This window comes from Cryptomeria japonica, chromosome 4 (genome assembly GCF_030272615.1).
Source record: "Cryptomeria japonica chromosome 4, Sugi_1.0, whole genome shotgun sequence".
In the NCBI taxonomy this organism is placed as follows: domain Eukaryota; kingdom Viridiplantae; phylum Streptophyta; class Pinopsida; order Cupressales; family Cupressaceae; genus Cryptomeria; species Cryptomeria japonica.
Genome location: NC_081408.1, coordinates 724,462,329 through 724,470,794, shown reverse-complemented (window position 1 = coordinate 724,470,794; position 8,466 = coordinate 724,462,329).

The following is an 8,466-nucleotide window of genomic DNA, read 5'->3' as shown; positions in this document are numbered from 1 at the left end:
GCTTTCAATAATTTGCTGGTTTCATTTGGGTAATCTAGGGTTATTCAATTGAACATGGATTGTAATGTAGTCTTTATAGATATGTTTCTTAGCTTTCCTCTTTAGGAGGGGAATTAAATATGCAAGAAATATCTCTGTCAGTAGATTATTTTGTTGGAGACTTTGAATTTGATAAACACTATTTAGTCTAGCAAGGAAGGACTCCTATGTATGTCAGGCATGTATGGGATTGATAGAAACTGAAGTGATGAGATGTATGAAGATGTTTAATTGTGAAATCCTTGTTTAATTTAGATGACTCTGTAGCCTAGATAAGGCATTGGTATCAGTTGTAGTTTTCTTTCTACATCTCTTGAGGGTCAATACTGAAAATGAGCATAAGTTTTCCTTTATTATTTCAGTTTATGTTGAGGCAATAAGATCCACTGGTTTTTGGACACTGGTTTACTATGGATCTCGTTTAAAAGTGTGAAATTATTCACAGGAGGTATACCCACCTGAACTTTGGATAAGTTCAAAGTGCAGAAGGTTCTTGAAACCTTGTCATATGTTGCTCTAAGGTTCTTTTTTCCTTGATCTCTTTATTTGCAGATAGAGTTATTATTTTCTTACATGGGATAGGACGGGAATCAGAATTTGAGAACAACAGGACCCATTGACATCTTCAATTTAGTTGCATCTAGTACTACCCAAGAAATTAGTCTTAAGATCAAGCTAGAGTGACCATTAATATATCAAGATCCCTCTCAATCATTCAATTCTCATAATCCAATTCCATTTCTCATAAGGTATCAATATTTGGCATCATGCAGTCAACCTCAATCTTGTTTTGGGTTAAAGTAATCTTTGGTATCTTCCGCTCACTCCACAACTTTATCCTTGGGTATATTAGAGATTAGTGTCATTCATATCCCTAACTTTGTCATTTTAGGAACCATATAATCCCATTTCAGGAAAATAATCTAGCATGGAACAAAATGTTATTGCCACATAGAGACGTGTTCCCAATCCTACAACACAACTTAGGATTTGAAGACGATCAAGAAGACATTACTCGGGATTGAAAAATATTGCTTGGAAAGTGAAGAGAAGCACACATGAATACATGCAAGTAAGCTTCGTGTTAGAAGAAGAAGAAGAGAAAGCCCAACGAATCCAAGCCACAGTTGAAAGAGCACTCCAACAAAGACATACCTCCCCCTCCATGTCCTCAATATATCCTTAGTGTATCTTAAGAATCCTTAATTCATGCTTAGTCTAAATTGTGTCCTTAGTAATCCTTAATGCCTGCCTGTTACCTAATCACAAAAGGATACGAGTCAAATGGTTTCAAACATTCATCCCAACTTTAATCCTATAAGCATTATGAGCTTATTAGCATACTCGCATGGGCAACCTAGAAGGGGCACGGTCCTACCATCAAACCCCAATAATCCATTATCGATAGAAAACCTTCAATAGAATTTGACACCTGAATAACTTGAGGCTATGAAACAAGATCCCCATGTTCTCGCACTCCTCAATGACCTTTTGAATCATGATCTGAATAGATACCTATTGCTAATTCAAAATGAGCCAAGTTGCCACCAGATTTTGATATCACAACCATTATACCGCCTGGAGCTACACTTCCTACAAACATAGGACAAATACAAGGGTCATCCTCTCACCAACCTCACACTAATGCTATGTCCTCAAGTGACACCCAAAGTTCTACACACAGTACATAATCAACGTCAACCCAAGCCACTGTGGCTTTTACCCAAAGTACAAATATTAACACATCATCTACAAACACTCAAACAAAACGCTAATATTTCATCTCAAATGAGTGTTAGTGCTTCATCTCAAACATCATCCAATGCCTCACAAATTCCTACTTCGACCCTTGGGGGATCAATGGCCAACATCACACAACCTTCAATCTCTCTCTCTCTCTCTCTCTCTCTCTCTCTCTCTCTCTCTCTCTCTCTCTCTCTCTCTTTATGGGATCAACGTACAACTATCAAAATATCTCACAACCTAATCAAGGTTTCAATAATCCGTTTGGTGCAACTCAACCCAACATTAGCACCCATTTTGCTTATTTCACTCCACCAAGTGGGTCTATTAATTCACAACTCTACAATAATTCAAATTTTCAACAACCACATGTGTATACCAATACCAACCCTTTCATTAACTCCAATCATGTCGCTCAAGTGCCATTGACCCAAACAGACATCCTCGTTCAACAAGTCCAGAATCTACAGCGACATATGTCCAATCTCAAAAAAGAGAGTTCAAAAAAGAGTTATAATATGGAAGATCTTTGTCCTCATCCTTTCAACCAGATGATGTATGCCACCCTTTCTCCCGAATTTTGGAACTCCCAAATTCAAGAAGTATAAGGGCAAGGGTGACCCTAGAGATCACATTTGATAATTTTGCACCGCTTGTATAGAGGTGGCAGGTGACGATACTTATTTTATGTACCTCTTTTCTTGAAGCTTAGGTGGTCAATCTCTAGAATGGTTCTCTAATTTACCATTGGGGATACGATCATGGGGAGAGCTAGTGGAACAATTCATTGCACACTTTTCTCATAACATAGATAATCTAGTAACATTAATGGATTTGTGTTCTACTTGTTGTAATCAATGAACACTGGGGGGGGGGGGGGGGGTAAATCAGTGTTTTGCAATTAATAATTTTCTTAAACCGATTATTTAACCACTAGATACAAATGAATAAAAGTAAAGTGCAGAAAGTAAATGCAAGCAAGCACAAAACCATAACACCGTAATTTTTACGTCGAAACCCAGAAAGGGAAAAACCACAGTGGGATTGAGACCCACAATATTATAATACTCTGATCAGGAGTATGATAATATTACAAGAGGGGAATGCACATGCATTCAGGCACACTACCTAGAGCTCACTACTTAATTACAAAAGAGGGCTACAACCCGGAGGAAAGCTCACTGCCTTACAAGTGATTACAAAAGATAACAAGAATGTCTGAACTAAAGTATAGCATCTACATATGCCAAATTGCAGTTTTGGTTAGGCACAAAGGGTCTTCTCCAACTGTTCTATCTCTCTGCTCTGTCATATACCAGAGCACAAAAACCTTCAATCATACACACAATCACTTATACAATCTTCACACACTCACATCTCATCTTCTCATGTCACTCTCTAAAATTCTCAAATGAATCGATCTTATATATTCGCATCAACAAAATAAATCAACTTCATTTCCGCTTCCAAAAATCGCATAACACGCAATATGAAACGTGTAACCATAAGTCAGCTCAATCTGATTACCAATCCATATATAGACCTAAACAAATTGATAATAAGCTTCCCACATGTCGGCTCAATCACCCCAAACTCAAAACAAATCACCGAAATCATCCCAAATATTTTGCACCACATGCTACACCAAAATAACTCTATTCTTCAAAGCTATAAGATTTCCACAATCCATTCAAATATTGTTAGTAGTTTCTAGGTTAGATTGTGGAAGAATTTTTATCATCAATGTTTTGAATCTCTTTGTTCTTCCTAAATTACTGGTTACCGGATCTTCAATCTTGCACGAGAATCAATACTAGAGGCTAGGATTGCAAAATAAGCTACCTCAAATGTCCAATCAACTACCTCTTCCACCACGACCAAAACTTTACAACCAAAATGGAGATCTGTATAATGTACTCATACTCTGTCGCATAATGTATTCCACCTTCCAGACTTAAGTATAAATGAATATCAAACTTCCCAATCTTCCGGTAGATCACTTCTACATATACCAGATAGAATTTATGAGTTGAGTTACCATCAATGAAAACCCAAAATCATTCCCCATGCACTAATCTCTAGCAGTACAGTGTCTCTTGCCAACAATCTCCTCCTTTGGCATTGATGTCAACACTTGATGAAAAATGACATTGTCACTACAAAAACTTCAAAACTGCAACATCTCAACAACTCAACAAGCTCAATAAGCTCCCCTTGAGAATGTACATCATTTTTCATTCCTCTCTCTCCCCCTTTGACAACAATGCCAAAGATAGGCAACCGCCAAAATTTATATACAAGGGTATATTGAATATCTTACATGATTTTAAAGATGTTCGCAAAAATAGTCTTCAAGGACTGCAGGTGATCATCCCAACCTTTCTTAAAATTCTCAAAAATATTTTTCAGATCACTAAACAAATAAGCATGCATCTCTGCTCCTCTAAGATTTGCTGGAATACTCTTATTTAGAGCTTTCATGGCATCCTACTTACTGCTCAACAATGTGTCCAACCAGGGAGTAATTAAGTTCCTGAGTTCTCCCACTCTCCCAACTATTCCATCTTTCTCTTAATTAAGACTCTTGATTTTGTCCAGTAGAGCCATCACTTGTTCTTCATAGTTACTAGCAAAAACTGATTGAGGGGCATAGGATTGAGATATACCAGCTAACTACCCTTCACATTCCGTAATCTTCTTATCAATCTCAACTGTGAACTTAGGCAAAATAAGACATGACTTATATATCTTACCACCTTCATCAAGTTCCTCCTGAATAGTCTTCAAACTAGAAATCAAACTAACTCTATCACCTTCAACCATTTTCAAAAATTTCCTTAACCGCATAACATTAAATTATTTAAAGACCTTTGCATCAACCGCTTTCTTCAAAAAAAAAAAAGAGAATCAATTGCCTTCAGCATACTCCTTAGCTTCTTGGAGGGTGAGTCCTGTGAATCTTGCTTGAATAATGGCAAAATTTTCTCCAGCACATTTGTAGCCATAAATATCAGTTCTTTGTCTTCAGAATGATATTTCAATAATTCCTTACTTGCCTTGGCCTATGCAAGTATTGCAAGCTTAAGTGCTTAGACCAGAGATAGAGAATTAAGATCAATAGGTCCTTGGGTGAGATATGTGTCTGTGATAATCTTTTTCCCTTTGTCCACAGTGTCTCTTGTTGCTGGAACCTGTTCAATCTTATCTCCATCCTTCTCCTTCTCTACCTTCTATACATATTCACCTTTTTCTACATCTTTAACCTTTTCATCTCTAACCTCCTCAACTGTCTTCTTAGTTTCAACATTTGTCATCAGAGGAGTTAGATTAGCTTCACCAGAGTCAGTAACCTTCTGAGTATCCGTATCATCTCCAACTGCATCCCGATAGTTTGTCTGCACATCCGGAGTGAAGGTATCATCTTGTACATGCACTTTCAAAGGGGTGTCAACTTTGGTCAGATTAACTTCATACCTATTGTCTTCCAAGACTTGTTTCAAAATTGTTTCAGTCTCCTTAGCCACTTCATCTATATTTCTGAGTATGATCTTGCTAACTCTTGTTTTGCTTCTAAATCCGCTCTTTGCAAGGTTAAGGAGTTTGTTTAATTCCCTCTTAGAAATTACAGAGCACAAATTAACCAATACATATTCTTTCATCCTCCAAGCTAGTCGTATGCCTTTTGGCATCCAAAATTTCATAAAAACCCTTCAGAATCATCGATGATAATTCTATCATGGCTTTGCTATATACATTTATATATTGTACAATGACTTCCTCTATTGCTCTTTGATCATTTTTATCACAATTCTCATAGTATTATGATATATTCTTCAAATTTCCTTCCTTCACTACGTCATCAACTATCTGACTAATTGAAATGGGGGGCACACCAGTATAGGTACCTTCTATTTTTCCAGACTTCAGAGCTTCATCAAGCTTAGACTTGTGCTTCTTGTTGGGATGAGGTCTATCAGATTGTTTTGCTGCAACTTTAGGCTTTTTGCTTGGTTGACCTTCATTGGATGGTGGCTTCTTTACTACCCTAGCAGAGGTAGCAATCTTCACTTCCCACACTGCTTCATCAGACTCTGTTTCTTCCGCAGCAGTGACTATCACATAGACTCTCTCAGTCTTCCCTTTCTTATCTTCTATACTCCAATGGATGATTTGGTTTGAGGCTAGGTGGAGTGACACAATTTTGAGCACCGAAGGAGGGTGCTAACTTGGTTTGCATGGGCTTTAGAGGAGTAGAGAGTTTAGTCTTGTTGGGTTGGACCATATCCTCCTCCTTCAAGATATTCTTCTCTCTAGCCCTATGGATAGCTTCCTTAGTTATCCCCATATCCTCTGCAAGTTACTCTACTTCTTTCCTTACTCTCTTTTGCCTATCGGGCTTGGTAAATTGAGAATGAAGGTTTAGACTTTTCTCTTTCTAGGTGCCAAATCTCTCTTCTTTCTCATCCACCAGCTTACTCAAAAGGTGTTGAGAATATATGTCAAGAGTATTAGCATCAACTTCATATCCCATGGGCATGATCCATATTGTTCTAGGCTCAACAACTTCCGTTAGGCATTGGTCAATCTCCACCATGAAGCATATGGTGTCCTCATATTTTTCTACAATTTCCTTCGGGATCCTTTCCCTACTCTACAACATGCCTTGGAAAGACTTAAAATATCCCCACATAATAGCTTTATATGCTTGAGCATCACCTAATCCTTGCAAGGCTTCCTTAATCTGTATTGCCATTGGTTCATCATATACCCATTGAATTTTGCCTATACCGGGGATCTCATTCATGAAATAGAATGCCAAACAGACAATCAAAGTGCCAAACTTAAATACATGCTTCTTATCTTGCTTAATCTTCTTCAAATTACTCATTAATTCACTTACAAACACTCCACACAAGTCATACAACTTGTTCTCCTTCAGGATTTGATATGTTGCATAAATTGTTGTACCGGAGACTGAGTTAGCTCTGCTAGATTGATATATCTTGGAGCCTATTACTATGGATGCAAATTTCACATCATACTCAATAATATCACTTATTGTCATTGATTTGTTGTTATGTTTTGAACCAGTTACCTCTGTCATAGTTGTGTTCTTCACATTTCCTAGACCGAGAACTTCACCAGTTGCATTCAAAAATATCATGGCCTGGATAGTACTCTTGGTGATCTTGTATGGTTTGTCTAGCCATATAATTCATCATGTACACTGCTCAGAATATACCTAACCCATTTGGGTTCATCGAAAACCGGAAAGTTCACGAACTAAATGAAACCCTTATCCTGCAAAGATTTGAAATTAGATTTGAGATTGCCCATACCATCAATCATGTGCTTGGTGTAAAGTGATAGTATTTTTGCATTTCCAAGCTCCTCAATATTGCAGACGATGTATGCCCTAATGTCCTCAACATGCAATACCCCATACAAAACATATGAGAATGCACCATTCAGATCATCTTCCATTGATTTGTATGGATGCTTCTTGAATCGCGGTCTTTCCCTATTAGTTATCTCAACAACAAGTGGAGTCTCCACACCAAAACTAGACAATGTCATTATCGAAATCTAGGTTATGAACAAATAGCTTTGAACTTCAGAAAATACCTTTTTGACTTCAACTAGATATAAGAAATCTTCGCCGAATCTTCACAAGCTATGTTTTCGCTGCACAAACTTCTTCGCCACACTCTTTTCTTTCACTTTCCGCACAATGTGAAAAATGAATGTTAAAATCCCCTTTTATCTTCCACATACCTAACTTTAAGGTGCAATAAATGCTCAACTTTAAAGTTCTTTCAGATGCTCTGAAAACTCATGAACATTGTACCAGAGCATCAAATTAGCATCGACTCTTTCATATATCTCTAAGGATCATCTACACAACCATCTACAATCATCTGCATCGATCCACAGCCGGTTACAAATCTTAAAAAGGAGGGTTTTAAGGATCTGCATGAAAAGCTTCCCCCTAAGGCCAAATGCCTTAGTTACTGGATGAAGATCCAACACCGGAATCAAGTGCGAACCCATTTGTTGCATTTGAATCTTCCTTCTTAACCCACATCTTCTTGTGTTGGTCCTTGATCTCTTCGACCTTCGCTTTGCCCTTATTATCTGCTTTGTTCTTGTCTTCTGGACCATTCTTTCTCATATTCTTGCTTCTACAGTATTTTGCAATATGACTGGTTTTGTTGCAAGCATAACAAACAGTGTTGTTTCTCTAATTAGGCCTGAAATTCCCTTGATCTCCTTTTGTTCTGCATTGGTTAACAATATGTCCAAATCTTCTACAAGCATAGCATCTCACATTTCTCCTATTTACTATACTTTTGCATTCAACTGACTTATGACCATACTTATTGCAATTGAAACATTAATCGAAGAATGATGTAGTATTTTGATTAGCTCTATTTTTGCATTGACTTGCCATATGACCAATTTTATTGCAAACAAAACATTTACCATTCAATTTATAAGCATTAGGCTATCTTACCAGAGCTCTCTCGTTCTTCTGATGATCGCTTTGACTAGATCCAGAGCTTTCTCCTTTCTCAAATCCAAGTCCTCCCATATCACCTTTGTTTTACTGACTTTTCTGCATCTCATCCAACTTACCTGAGCTAGCATCGAATTTTTCTTTATACTCATTAGAAGTGGTAAGTT